Source organism: Ruditapes philippinarum, unplaced genomic scaffold (assembly GCF_026571515.1).
Source record: "Ruditapes philippinarum isolate M1 unplaced genomic scaffold, ASM2657151v2 ctg1236_1_1_1_1, whole genome shotgun sequence".
Lineage (NCBI taxonomy): Eukaryota > Metazoa > Mollusca > Bivalvia > Venerida > Veneridae > Ruditapes > Ruditapes philippinarum.
The window spans coordinates 334,161-350,663 of record NW_026862350.1 but is presented as its reverse complement, the minus strand read 5'-3'; the positions used below and the strand labels follow the sequence as shown (position 1 = coordinate 350,663).

The 16,503-nt window shown below is 31.6% G+C and overlaps 1 pseudogene; it reads right to left on the bottom strand.

The window, feature by feature from the left end:
* Positions 1-1,666: 1,666 nt before the first annotated feature.
* Positions 1,667-16,503, bottom strand: part of LOC132718778 (uncharacterized) — a 34,005-nt pseudogene continuing 19,168 nt past the window's right edge.

Here is a 16,503-nt window from a genome sequence, read left to right as displayed (position 1 = left end):
AATAGGTCTAATTCATCTTTTCACAGCGATTTATGTATGATAATGAATGGAAAATGTAAAAATCGGATAAAAAACGACATTTGTCTATTTTGTGATCATGATTTCTGCAAGCGTCTAGAGGTACTGCTCCAATTCTGTATTGAGTTACATCTCTTATCAATATCTAGATATATTTTTATTAAAATGAAAAATGAGAACAAAGTTGATGTCAGAAAGGCAACTTTATTAGTAAACCATTGTTTAAAATGATCGCCAATTAAAATCATTAAAGTGAAATACAATGTACCAGTAACCTCTCTCTAAATTCTAACATACAACATATTTATAATATGAAAAAGGCAAAGCCTCAAAGCGAGCTCGATGTACTTTTTACGTGAAATATAGTACGAAATAATCGCTCATGCAGTAACGAGTGCGTGTGACGTCACACGTACTGTGTTAAATATGGCCCCGCCCCTGTCGTGAAATAAATAACGAGTTTTGAAAACGTTGATAAAACTTTGTTTATTTTATTTCACTCTATAATTTTTCAAGCGAAATAAAGATTATTTAAAGTGAAATAAATGTAAAACTTAAAACGTTTGCGACATTTAAATAGTGTCCTTGATTTGTTTGTTTTGCACGTGCTGTTTGGCGCTACATTGTGACGTCACGTAAACAATACTTTAAACGTCTGTACAGCGTTAACGACTGAATAAAAGATATTGGTGTTCGGATTCATTTTCTTAGTTAGACCATTTTCTTTCATTCTAGATAGTTTTCACAACAAAATTCGACAAAAAATTGTTTTTATTTATCAGATTTCAAACAAAATGGCGCCTTCGATTTTCATTTTTTATACACAGCTTCCGTTATTCTGGTTCCCTGTCCAATTATGGTTCTCATAGACGTGCGCGGGTGACCAGTCTACACATCCGTTTTCAGTCAGAATTCCTCAGTTTTTATCGTTATCTTTATATTCGAAAGGTTGCGATGTGTCCAATTTGGTACTTTGGACGAAAGTTTTCAAAACCATCACTTAGCAGGTACTCGCGTTACCGTAAAGCTCGCTTTGCGAGCAGGCCCTTCGGGCCAGCTCGTCGAGCTCGCTATAATTATTATATCATTCTATCGTATTTTATATTCAGTTTTAAGAGAAAAAATATCAATGAAGTTATTTGAATAGATAGCTTATCACTGAAGCGCGCCTATCTTGGTTTATACAAATTTATTTTAGTTCGATTGTGTTGGAAGCTATATAAGCTTATTGAAACACTCTCGAATCCGTTCCTGGAACCAACCAGTACTAAGCAATGAATGTAAAGTTTCTTGCTCAAGGAAACAACGACTTGGCCCTGACAGGGTTTGAACCCACGCGGTCAGCAATCCTTAGATTACTAATCCGACGCGTTAACCACTCGGCCACGACTATCTTGAATACCGCAACGCGACACATCAATTAGCTAGAAGCCCTAAACTATTTTTCTACGACTTTCTTGCGTATACAAGTAAATTTTACAAAAAAAAACTCACACTACTAATACTGGCTAATTATTTTTAAACATAAGGAAATAACGGACTATTGTATTGTATTGATTTTTTTAATGTACATGACTTCTTTCCTTTTCAATTACTATTCATATGATATAATTATGATACTAAGTGTGTTTTTCTTTTTGTAAATATATACTCTCATTGGATAAAGGGTCATAGCTCCAATTATCCTAAACCTATACAAGGCCCCAGAGCGTACTTTAAATCGTTCAAGTGGTGAACCGTTGTTATTATTCCTTGTATTCCAAAATCTTCCTTTTCCATTTGCTAGACCCGACTGAAACTCAAAACGGCTAAATCGACCATTGTCAACTGAGTATGTCGTGTTGATTCTCTCGTTGGTTTTGAAATCAAAATGTTCTGTAATCATTCTTTGATATGCTACCTCAGGGTCCATTAGATGATTCCAGTCCTATAAAGATATGATTATTTCGTTATCTTCAATAACGGGATTTTTTGTTGGGCGAACTATAGCTGGTCCGTACAATCCCATACTTCTTTGATCCCCTATATGTGCATGGTACATTGCCGTCCCGGGTGGATATGCCTTGAACCTTTGAACAAATGATTGCCCTGGCAATATCGGACATTGTGTGACTAATGCGACACCATCCATCTAAGGCGAGTCTCGCTGGTGTAATCCATGAAAGTGCATCGTAACGCTGTCGGTGTGAAGTGCGTTTATAAAGGTTATTTCCAATGTTTGACTTTCCCATACTTCTATCCAAGGACCTGGAAACGACCCATTGATAGCTAGCTATTACAAGACGCGAAGTCGACCCGTCAGCTGTGATACTAGTAACTCGGGAAACTTGCTCGGTAGTTAATATGGCATTTCCGTTTGCTTTTCCTTGCAGTCGCTAGACCCCGTTATCCGGATATCCTAATTGTTTTTCTTTCTCAAGAATCATAGTAAGTTTATGTTCAATGACAAATGTACATGCAAAAATTTTGTCATCGAGTTTGCAGATACAGTCATTAGGTTTTGCTGTTAGTTGAACGGTTACCTCCGCTCCAATACTTATCGCGGCAAAAATTATCAGAATCTTCGTCATCTAAAATTAAATAGTCAAAGTGTAGATATTCATGTTATTTAAGAAAAGAGAAGTAAAAAAGAACTCATACAAATAAACATATTTGTTATAGACATTGCAATTGTTAACTAATGTTGTACGTTTTTTATTTAAAGTGTTAAATCATTAATATAAATATAAAGTTTGATACGATTGCAAGATTGCTGCGAGATAACGTTATCTTGGTTTTGTACTTTAAAACAGTTTTTCACATATGTTCGATAATGAAAAGATACACCCACTTCATTCAACGTTGCAGTGATATCTTTGGATTGCATATTTAGAGGTAAAACAAAATTCATTTTGTCATACTGCACTGATGAAAATAAACGATCCTTTTTTGACCGTCTAACAACTCTTGAGATAAAAACAATATGAATAAAAGATACCATTACAATGACAAATTTGCTCTTATGCAAACATTTAGTGTTATCAGAATGATACCAAGAAAACGAAGCTAATCTGTAACGCACTTTATCAGAGTTTGGAAATCGTGGAAGGTGTATCAAACCCTTAACCTTCTACAGCTATGAAAACTAAATCAAAATGATGAAAACGTCATGATCAGACTCGATTTAATGAAGTCTGTTTGAGAATGGTTACGATAGGTGAAAGATATCTCACGCCTCCTAGCACAAGCTTATTAATCAGCAGTATTCAACTTTCAACAACAAACGTTGTAAACAATTTGTCCATTAACATAGTACAAATGAGAGATGATTAACGGGGCAACGTTTTCAGTTGACACACAACACTTAACACCAGCTGTTTGTAAAAGGGAGACCAAACACACACATACATACCAAATACTAAAACAAACACAAACAAACAAACAAAAACACAAATCGGTAGCGAGTTTATAGTGAAATAATTTGCCCTTTTCCTGCCTTTATTCACGAAACCTATATTCAGGTTATAATATGCTGTGACTATCTAAACTTTCCATATCGTCTAAAAATTCTTGAAAGAGATCTCTTAGGAGCAATATAAATAAAGCACAAAAGATCAAAGTCGCAGATCGTTTATGGAGATACAATGTAATGAAAAGTGCAACCTTACATAAACAGCACATACGCCATTGCGCAAGCACGCACACCTAAGTACACTTTGTAAACGCACACACGTACTTGCACGGCTTGAAATAAAATATAATATGATTTCAAACATATCTTAATGTATTTACTTTTTTTCTCGAAAAGACTTATCTAGTACTTGTCACATTAAAATGTTAAATTAATGTCCTTACGTAGAATAAAATATATAATTATTGGTTTAATGATATCAGCTGTTGGCTAGTTTATAAATAATCGTAATTTTAACAAACAAGTCAAGTTAAAAAACATTTATTTCGCTCATTACATGTACAAACATGACACAATGAGGTGACAAACATGAATAAAAGAACATTTAGGCTCAAACAGCAGTTAATTAACATACTAGCGTAAAACTATAGTTGTAAATAATTTTATATTCAATGTAAGATTTGTATACTTTCAAGTATCAAAAACGCGCGGAGAGACATAACTGTTATTTTATTCTTTGTAATTTACCAAAATGCTCCGAATGTAAGAAAAGTTGTCACTGGATGGACCTTTAAAATTTACACTGAAAAATGTAATTAAATTGGTAGGTTTTTGGTGTTGAAGAGAAAATAAGGGGAAAAAATAAAATAGAAGTAAAGCGGAAATGGAAAGAAAATACATGTGTAGTATTAAATTGACTATTACTGTCAATGGTCATGTAAACAATCAACATTTTATAACATATTTATATCAGCCTACATTATTTGAAACTGTTCATTTGATAATTATTTTCATATGCATATTTTATTTTCGTCATTTAAAATAAAATGACATTTTCACAATATTGTGTTGGTATAATATCTAGTCTCTCACATATAAACTTCACCTCGGAAGTGGTTTTTCTTGTACTGAAAGGGGAAGATTCAAATTTATATCACAATATCATGGTGCGAAAAAAGTATTGAACAAAATAAATATATACTGCATGTATTTCAGTAAACACGCGAATCATTTTCAAGGTATAAATGGAGACGTCTAATGTTTAACAATAACAAAAAAGATAGGATACAGAATAAAAATTCCATGAATTCTTGAATACTTGAATAACAATATGGACGATATGATTCGTGACCGCCTAGTGTTCGGGTGTAAATCTGGCAAATTAAGAGAGGGAGCTTCTCTTACTATGGATAAGGCAATATGAGTAGCTCAACAAAAGAAGAAAATATAATGATAAAAAATATGCTTTTGAGTTTAGAAGCAAAACAAATTGTCCAAGCAGTTAAATTAGGTAACCAAAATGCCCACAGTGAATTTAACTACAGACGTATATATTTCTGTTTTATGTCACTGTGATGTAACTTTTCGTTTTGATACACGAATTTGCACCTTTTTTTATAAAATACTAGTTTCACTTTTGCTTCAAGTAAGATAAACGTACTTATTATAAAATAAATATTGGTGTCAATTGAATCACCTCAAGATAAAAAAGTGAACGTCCGGGTCCAACAAATTTCTGGCGTTATCAAAGTCATACGCAGGATTCAAGTAGGAAACATTGAAATTAGAATATAACGTAAGTTGATTTTCATTTCTAATTATGAAAATTTAAATAATGTATGGTTAAAATGATATATCTGTTTAACTGAAAAGGTAATAAACTAAAGGAAGAAGTTGCAAATGGTTTACTTGTGCTAATGTCTGTATGTACATATACTCATAAGTTAAATTAGTGTATTATGATGGATTTTGCTGCCGATAATATAGCAAGAACCTGACAGGATCAAGCCTTGAATTAGTTAATATTGAATCACAAGATGGTGAGAATCAACAAATATGCAAAGTGTAATACCTTAAGATATTAATTTTAAGACGGACGAATAGTATGTAAGTTTGTCGATGCTTGGTACAAACATATTTTATTGCATCAAATAAATGTCAAATATTATACAAGTGATGAGTATATATCAAAAAGCAATTTGGTTGGGCAACAAGTTCGAGCAACATTAGATGAAGCCCCTCCAAGTATGCCAATGTGACACGACAGTAAACTGGTAGGAAAAGGGCAAATTATTTCTCTATAAACTCATTACTGTTTTTTTATTTATTTTATTTTATTTTTTATTTGATTTGTTTTGATTTTTTATTAAGGGTGTGTGTGTGTGTGTGTGTGTGTGTGCGTGTGCGTGTTTTTGTTTTGATTTTTGTTTTGTTTGTTTTTTGTTGTTGTGACTTTTGCTTTTGTTGTTATGTTTAAGTGGTACCTAGTCATAATGCGCCGAAACAGGAAAGATGATTTTGGCTAACCTCGGGTGGCAACACCGGGGATCAAAATCACGTGCACTTCTGATGCCCCATTCATAATACATAATTTATATCTACCATTTTGTGCCATTTGCTATAATGAATAATTTAGATGATCATATTATGTTTGCTCTTGTAATTCTAAGAAACATCTAGCATATTACACCTAATCTTTGAATATTCCTAAGTTATAAATAAATGATAAATAGAACTTATAAATCATTTATCTGAAAAGATTCATTTTGTGGCTGCTGAAATACTTGAAAAGCATTATAAAAAAGAAGAGATACACATTTTATTTCATATATTGCTTTATATAATGAAGTATTAAATATTATAAAACTGTTGAGAGACAACTAGAAAATGTAAAGTCGGCGTTAAGCTAGATATTGATTAATATTTTATTGCATGGAATCAATCAAAGCACTGAATGTACTGATGGGGAGGCTATGAGACAATGTTTCAGACTTATAGTTTCTTTTCTTTTTGCTTAAAATATGCTACCAAAATAAAAAGATATGCACATTGCGCTATTTATCCTTACTGTTGTGTTCAACCATTCATACATATGGTTAATGTGGTTGACTATTCATTTTGTTAATATTCCAGAACATTTAATTGAGGTCTACATTCGGACTGTTAATCATGCAAATTTTGAAAAACCTAAACTGTCAATAATAAATGACATACCAGCAAGTATGACGACTGTTCATTACCAGATTACAATAACATTTTACAACTGACGGTTCCTTATCAAAATATTCTAGGACTGTTCATCATAAATACTTTATGTCATTTTAATATTATTGAATGATAATAACAACTGCAAGTGATGCAACATTTTTATTGAACATAAAAATTATACACGTTTAGATGTACCATAATTGAGATCAATAAGATACTGTCTTGTGATGAGTATTAATATTCATGCTCTACGGACAGAAGGTTGTCTTCTCCAGAAGCAAATCTCGAATAAAATCACGTTTCAGAAAATTAATCCCATTTCATTACTGACGGCGTCGGATAATATTAAAGCTAGATATTTCTTGAAAAAATACATCTCTGCAAAGCTTATTCAAAACTGAATCAACCTAAGTGAAAATTGATCAGGAAGTTATATCTTCTTTTTTTACCGCCAACACTCAACCAACTTATGGTAGTTAATCGATAGATTCTACGTGTATTTTTAAACCTCACTAGCTTGAAATATATACTGCGGAAAATCTGTTGTTAACAGGGTGTGCGGTTATTACGTAGGGTTTTCCCTGTCGACCATTTCCCGCAAATAGATGAGAACATCGAAGCCGTCAGTGCTATGAATGGTGTTATAAATGGCGTGTTTTGGAAGTTTTTGTTGAAACTTCTCCAAATACCTCCAGAGGCGTGCACGTCGCGGAGAAGGCACACGGAAGGTCATAGTCAAGTCATCATAAGTACCAGAGGTGATTGGTTGACCTGTCGTGACTTACTCTGGAGGTTTGGCGCTAATAGATGCCGTTTTTTGTTGTCGTCAGTCAGAAAGTTGATGCCTTGACGGTATTGTCGTCTCCTTTACCACCAAAGACCGAAGAATGGGCTTCCAGGAAGAATCTGCTTGAAAAAGACGTCCCAGATGCTATAATCTCGGACATATGGTTATTCCGGCGCCGAGTATAAATAAACTTAAAACACACACACTTTTGTTGAAGACAAAACAACAACACATTTTCTGTAGTAATTTTTCAAGTGTTGTAAAATGAATAAAAAATTCCTCTTATGCCGCCCAATATTTTTAGAACACAACCATAAAAGTTCTTTTTTTTTATTTTTCAAATAAACATTAATCACTTCAGCGCGCGCAAATATCGGTTTCAAATTAAAGTTTCGTAAATAGAGGATATGGAATGAGTGTAAGTTCAATACTGAATTTATTGCACGAGTTGAATAAAATTATATTATGCGAGCCTCTGGCGAGCATAATATTATTTTATTCAACGAGTGCAATAAATTCAGTAATGAACTTACACGAATTTAATATTCTATTTATCACATACCCAAATTAAAACCGTTTAAAGTGAAATAAGAATCATTTTTCATTGACGCGCCTTTAGTATAACGCTAACATTTAGCGCGTCTTTACACTATGTTTGTATAACGCTAATGACGTCACGTCAAAATATATGCACGGCCGTGCAATACCATATTTACGGAGTCGCAAAATCGGCACGGGTGTGTGATAAGATATGTTAATGACTTCCCGATGCTCGACTGTAAGTAATTTGTATATGTATGCGGTTTTTTTTTTTTTTTTTTTTTTTTTTAATTAAAGCTTCTTATTCTTTAATATTTTTTGTGTATCTCATAATCTGTATTGAAAATTTGAATTTTATTACACATGGACTATCAAATTATGATGTATGCCCTAGAATTGAATAAACTTTCTAATTACACAATACGGGGTCATACTGATCTTTGCGTCTTTCTCTGAAATAATTATTTCCTTGTTAAAACATATTTGACCACATATTTCTGTCAATTAACTGTTCACTTTACTTCCGATTTTGTTGTACGGAAACACATGTTTCTATTTGTGTTTTCTAATCAATTCGAATATATAATCAGTTTAATGGGATCACCACCGGGTAAACGACTACTAGGTTCTTTGGTCATGTTTTTTACCACAAATATTTGAATGTTTCTATTGGGATTAAAATGAGCATAGTTAACTAAACAACTGTTTGTATAAATTCCTGACCTGTCTAATTCTAATTATGAGATTAGTGAATATATAAGACTTTCACTACAAAATATTCCTAAACAAAAGAGCACCTGTTTAAATTTATTCCTATACAAATAAAAGATCAGAGTAGGGATCTGTCAATTGCCAAAGATACTTTTATGTTAAAAGTTTGATTAATGAATTATGTAAGATGAAAATATAAGTATTGCTTTTTTTATTTTGCTAATGTAAAATGTAATATTGTGCTGGAATTTTGTCGGAGGTCCTTAGGGGTTTTGTAGTTAAATAGTTTTTTTTCCGGCGATACTGGTTAAAGAATATAATGTTTTCAAACTATATGTTCATCACCATCAGTGAATTTTTAGTTAAATGTATGCAAAATATTTACTAAACAGCTATATGATTTAGCGGTTTATGAGCGTTTTCCGCGTACAGCCTCCTGGGGTGTACAAATAAGTTAGTTTTCCTTAGTTATCACGCAAGCATGATCCATGTCTCTGATGTAAGCGACAGTTTACAATTATTTGTCTTTAAAAAATATTAAGGACTATTAATAGTTTATAACAACAAAAGAACATGCATGATATTGAGAATACGGTGTTGCAACGTTCTAGTTAATGACCCGTCATAAACAGTTGGTCGCTGCGTAGTAATTGGAAAATTGTTATCAAAAATAATAAAGAATATTTGCCACTGAATTAAAGCATTTACTTATAGATTTTCATTTATGCTTTTTGTTAAAAAAATATTGATAAAGTTATTATTTTGAAGGGTTTTCATACCAGAACTATTTATTACAGACGTACGTATACGCCTAAACCTGATTACCGCGGCAGTATGACGTCACGGAGTAGTGATTTAAACAAAAATCAAGAATTTTTCAGAGAATTATTATCTTTACAAATTGCAGATATGAAATTAAAGAATGAAAATATTTTCATATTGTAAATGTCTGTGATGAGTGATGAGTCAGCTTAGAAAAAATCAAGGTACTATTTTTTGACCTGATTACCGCGGCAGTATGACGTCACGGAGTAGTGATTTAAACAAAAATCAAGAATTTTTCAGAGAATTATTATCTTTACAAATTGCAGATATGAAATTAAAGAATGAAAATATTTTCATATTGTAAATGTCTGTGATGAGTGATGAGTCAGCTTAGAAAAAATCAAGGTACTATTTTTTGACCTGATTACCGCGGCAGTAAGATTTGACAGACGGTTATTAACATTGGGTCGGCATAGCCTCCCCAAAAAACAAAGTCGAAACGTCTACAGCATTCAATTTCCATAAAGGTTAAGAATATTTATTTCTATAAATGTTTTGATGTGTCTGCAACAGTTTTGAAGACGTTTAATTGAATCTTTTAAACATTAGTCAAGACATTTGAATAAGAATTTGTAAAACTAGTGCTACAATGATATTTATTGATATTAGGTAAAAAAGTTTGCCTTTTACAGCAATTTTCAACCAGATGGAGTGAATCATTAACAGACGATGTAGAGGAAACATACCAAAACTAAACATACTATTAAAGTTGTTTTCATAACAATAGTTAAGTATTTATTTCTTAAACAAAACTTTAAAAAAAACATAATAATATTTACAAAAAGCAGTTTCGAAAAGATTTATGAGCAAAATAATGCTATTTTTCAAATCAGAAATAAGTATTGTATTTATTGATAATAATAGTTTTCTTACAATCTAAGAAACTTAAAATTCCATTTATAGTCTACAGAAACAATTTATTCTGGAAGCGTTTGTCATTTCACATTTGTTAAGTGTGTTAGAGAGAAGTTTGTTTTGGTTTAAGTTTCTTTATATACGTACGCTTAAAAGATTAAGATGAAATATACGTCATGTTAGCCGGCAGTCGTTGTTTGTTAGAGAACCATATATTCTCGCTTTGGGAACAAAACAATTTTAACAAGTTGGAGGTAGTTTTAAATTTATCTAAACATTTTATTATCAAACACAAATAGGAAAAATTACGGATATTTTCTATACACACATTTATATATATAAAAACAAACATATTGTAAAGCCGCGCTTTATGTTAGTGTTAGACTATAGGCGAGTCAACGAAGCGGTATTCTATAGTAAATTAATTGAACGATTTGAATAAAAAAAACTGTTATGCTTGCCAAAGGCTCGCATAATATAATTATATTCAACTTGTAAAATAAATTTAGAATTAAACGTGCACTAATTCCATATTCTCTATGTATCATTTCAAAAACACAGCACTTTTGGTGTTGCCTTTAAATGAAATCCAAGAAAATATAGCCAATCTACGAGTGTGTTGTAAAATCGGTACAAAACTACACTTCCTTTTTACATCTCGAAGTCAAATATTCAATTCGGTTTTTAAATAAAATTCCCTTTAATGTGATAACGAAGGAATTTTTAAAACCATTTTTACAATTACAGTGAAAAAAGTGTTTTTGCAAAAAAAAATTTTAAAGAAAATGTCTCTAAACTATAACAAAACTATGCCTGGTCGCATTTAATGAATTTTAACAATGAAAAGGCGAGATTATGTTTTTATTAAACATTCGAACTAAATAAAAAAAACATCAAATATGATTAAAATAAGTAAAGGCACATATTCGGTTTTTGTTTCTTGTATGCATTTCTCACGTCATCGAAATAAAATTGTAACAAATAAAGGACAATGCTACTGAAAAGTGTAATTTTAGTGTTTTATATTCTTTAGATATGTTTTATAAAAAAATAATGCCTCGATTATTCATTACAGATTGACGAGTTTATGGATTCTCCAAATGAAACGTTCGCGCAAAAAATAACTGCTTACCATTTCAATTAGAAAATAGAAATGGGTTTATAACCATTGTTCATGTTAATTAGTCAAATAAGGTATAGGGTTAGATCTCAATACACATATTCACTTAACCAATAAAGCTTAAATTTTAAACTGGAAAATTAGAATACTAACTATTCTATGTTGGATGTCCTGTATGTAAAAAGTGGTACTACACAAAGGATAACATTTTGTATTGCTATCGTTAATGCTATCACACGTGTGACCATAAACATATAAAGGCAGAAAAATACTTCTAAAATCTTAACAGGAGATGACATTGTAATTTAACAGAATCGAAGCTTCAACAGTCTCACTGACCGTTTTTTATCAATTCAATACAAGCAACGCTGTTGCTAAGTATCAGTTGTGTCCTGCTTAAATTTTTTCAACATGATTATATTGAAAATTTCAATACTTTACTTGAATCAGGTTTCATTTTAATTTCCGACAAATTTTGAAATTATCACTATTCCTGAAGTACTTCATCCGCTTATACTAGAACTCAAAGCTAAAAAGTTCTTTAAGCCTTATAAATTGCCTCAATATCATCTGGTACAATTTGCCTCCCATGTATGGTGCCTTGGATATATATCGGCATAAGAGATAACAGAAAAGAAAGAAAGAAAGAAAGAAAGAAAGAAAGAAAGAAAGAAAAAAAGAACGAAATAAAGAAAGAGAAAGAAAAAAAGAAAGAAAGAGAGAAAGAAAGAAGAAAGAAAGAAAGAAAGAAAGACAGAAAGAAAGAAAGAAAGAAAGAAAGAAAGAAAGAAAGAAAGAAAGAAAGAAAGGAAGGAAAACCTTGACACGTTTTGTTTTGGATAACACGTAAAAATTTCTTCAAAATGTTATTTTATCTACATAAAAACATATCGCTTTTAATAATTTAACATTGACTTTGATCCTGATTCCGATTTAGAAATCTTTATAAAACAGCAGACATTTCTCTCCTTTCATCCTTACACATTAAGCATTCATATATATTTTTGGCTTGCAGCCACGGCTGCAAGCCATTTGTTTTGAATAACTTGTTCCGGTAAGGTGGTTTCCTGTTTCCAATTGTTAGTGCATGATTGAACGGGAAACCAGCTGCAATCGAGCCAATCGCAACTTTTCGGCCTTTTCCGTCACTCTTCGGATTAATGATAATAGCCGATGTAGTTCCGATTGCAATCGTGACAATTCGGGCGATTCCGTCATACTGCGGAATCAGACGAAGTAATATTACGGAAATCTAAGCTATTTTAGTTACTTCGGTAATCCCAGTTTGTTTATATAAATAGGATTTCTATTTTTACTTGATTTATCGGTTTAAACAGTAATAAATTATAACAAAATTGTTCCGTTTCAATTGTTTTTCAAGACGCAAAAGTTAGTTTCTTTTATAATTGTTTTTTGTCTGTATTAGTTTTATACAATAGAGAATGGTGACTGTAGTAGTATTCCGTCTTCAAAGGGTGGTCCTGCTTACCAAATCACGCATGATCGAGTTATATTTAGATCTACTGAACGCAATTCAACTTCTTGGTGAGGTAATCTAAAAATACCCCATGCATATCATTAACCTTGCCACGTGCTGATCTACAGATAGCGCATCGTATTTGTGATCGTGTCACATAGTTGATACATGCTCATTAATTGGTACCACGTAACGAAGTATTTTAGTGCATTTACTTGTCTATAAAGCAAACGAATGATTTCTCTGCGAAAAAGGGGAAATGAAATGTGCACACTTGTTTCCCTTCAGTATAATAGATAGATCTCCACGTTAGTATTTTTACGATTGATCATTTTTTTATTAGTTTTATACAATAGAGAATAGATTTCAAATCGTTTTGACAAAAAAATATTCGTTTTTCAAAAAAAAAAACCAACTAAATAAACCCTTTATGATATACAAATACCGTAATTCAAAAGAATTGTGATAATAAATTGAAACCCCAAAAAAAAAAAAATTTTAAAGGGTTGGGATGAAGGCACAACTGTGCAAGCCTTTCCTTTTAAAAGGTAACTTTCTTTCAATTCATAGCATCTTAACACCTTTCTATCTTTTTTTTTTTTGAAGCAACTATAAAATACACACAGTAAAAAGGGACACAATTGATTTTGATAAACCATCTTGACAATGGATATATATTGCAAGAAAGGAAAATCATATCAATTTAAAGAGATAAGAATTATAGTTGAAACCATTGCTATGTGTTGATCTTTTCCCGTGGTATTTAACATTAAATATTGTATAGATTTCAATAATGTCATAAAGCGTTATTTCATGGGTTTCTAAATTATTTATACATATTCAAGGAGAAAATTAATAAAATATTTTATAAAGTGATTTATCGATTGCCAATGATCGTATCATGTTATTTATGAACAAAATGTCCTTTTTAGCTCATGTACTAAACAATATACGAAGGTATGTATGTATGCATATTCGTAAACAAATAATAATTCCTGAAACTTTGTCTGGTCTTGATTTAGGTTATCAATTCTTGTTTCTCATTTTAACTTCTTTGTGTCACTACGCAATAGTAACTAAATAGAGGATATTTGTTTAGTTCAGTGTAAGATCGGAATATATTTCACCGAGTGAGCACCAAAAGGTAAATTTCACGAGTGGCGCAGCCACGAGTGAAATATGAACTTTTGGTGTTCACAAGGTGAAATATATTTCGATCGTACACTAAACTAAACAAATTTTCTTTTTATTATATGCAAAGAAACGTTTTAAAAAGACATTAAACCTAATACTGAATGAAAAGCGCGTCAAATTATAATACAACGTGACGTCATTTACGACGTCACGTCATTAAGTTGGTGCCCAGTTCTATGCACGCTGGTATTTCACTGAAACAACGTAAGGAGCTTAAATTCAAAACAGTGAAATTATCAAAGTGGTAATTTCACTGTTTCAAACAGTGAAATTACCAGTTTTATTTCACTGATATATTTCTATAAACCACCGAAAAGCATGTAATAAAATGGGTTAATGCTTTTCTGAATAATCTAACATAGACCTTATAGTTAATATCTACATCTTTGTTTTTCCCAAGAGTTCTCCGCATTGTCTGATGTGTTTGGTCTCGCGAAAAACGCTACTCGTAGCAAAATACAAAGCTTCAAAAAGCTACTTCAACGTAATATTCTGTATATATATATTTGATAACTGAGTTGCTTATTTTACATTTCACACGAATTCCATTACCGACAAATGATGTACAGTGTATAATACTGGAAAAATGAAGGTAAAGGCAAAAAACTCTTAAAGAACGAAGTTTGTGTTGTCTTCAATTTTTAAAACGATATCACGTGTTGTCTGGACTATATTGTATTATTCTTTTGTTATAATATTTTGTGTGTAAATATCATTAGATCGAGTTTGTATATAAGACTACAAACAGAATCGAATAACGACAATTCGGCCACAAAATATTTTGTTATCATTTCTGTTATATTTTTTTCTTTTCTCCAGTTTGTTGTATTTTCTTTATTAATGTATTTAAAGATCCAGAATAAAATAAAAGTTTTATGTATTGTTTAACAGTGAAACGTCGCTTTGGTGTTTTTGATATTTAATATTCTTTAGCATGTAATAAACTTTTTCCAAATTAATAACATTGATAACCATTTATGTAATTAGACGATATTTTAATGCCGCAAACTTCAATAAACAAACCTCCAAGAAAATTGTTCATGTGCGGAAACATTAAAGATTTTTTCTACTCGTGCTCTGCCTTGTGCTATCCTGTTTTTGTTTGGGGAACTCCTGGGCTCCTGGCCGCTGGTCTTTGTTGCTGTGTCGTGCGGGGGGTGCGTTCATTGAACGTGTATCATGTTTATCATATTTCTTACTGTCTTTGTGATGTTCTTCTAAGGTACATATAGATTGTGCTTAAAAAATAAGCTGAGGGACACCAGAGATCTTCATTTATTTGTTGAAAGATATTCTTATGGTAACAGAAGCGTCGATGACTAAACAAAAAGAAACAAAAAAATATATTCTTTACATAGCAAAAACACACAATCGCGTATCGATAAAATAAGGTGAACTTTGTATCATTATACTCTTTCTTATGAGATAAATCCTTATTTTAGATATAAATAAGAGCTATATAAAAATTCATCCAGACGAATAAAACATAAAAGTCTCCAATCACCATAATACTTAGACACTACGCATGCACTTATGTTAAAGAATCGTACGATTTGGAAGGTTTTATGTATTTAATGTTTTTGCACCGAACTGTTTTTTCTCAAAGCCCATTAATTCGATCGCAAAATCCAGCAAGAAACTCAAGTAATGTTATTCTTATCTTTTGATACTGAGAACCAAGCAAGACCGAAAATAATTCCACAAAAATTGTATAACCAAGCTATATATCTTTCTATGCACTAGGTCGGCATTTTTCAGATGCTAACTATTATCCGGAACAACAATCGACGTATGTTGGATGTCACCCCGTTTCATAGCTTGACCTGTCCCGTTGATGTCTAAAACATATTGCTTTAAAAACTTATAGTTATATTGATCATCATTTCCTAATTCAGATAAATGTTTTATCAACGCATATATATTGTATATTAGTATTGATATCACAAACGCAGTATCGGTAACAACTTGATGGTAAACAATGTTAAAAGTCCATTTGTTTTAATTAAGATTATATAACAGATACATTAGTTTTTCATAAAGTTTAATAAGATTTCAATAAATGATGTATTTGTTAAGTATATAGCATAGAAACTAAGATTTATAGATGCTATAACTCTCTTAATGCAAATTATTCACGTGTTTTAGATGCTAGTTTTTCCTGAAAATATTTTCAGCAGATGAAGAAAACTATCATTTTAAAGTAATGCTATCAACGCCAATTGAGTTCGGACACTTTTGGAATAAAAAATACACGTAACTGTATGTTAATATTTCGTTTGTAATAAGTAATGTAAACGTAAGCTGTCAATGTTTTAAAAATTGTAACTGGTAAATAGTTCCAAATACTTTCCTGAGGGGGGCTTTACATAATCCTTTAG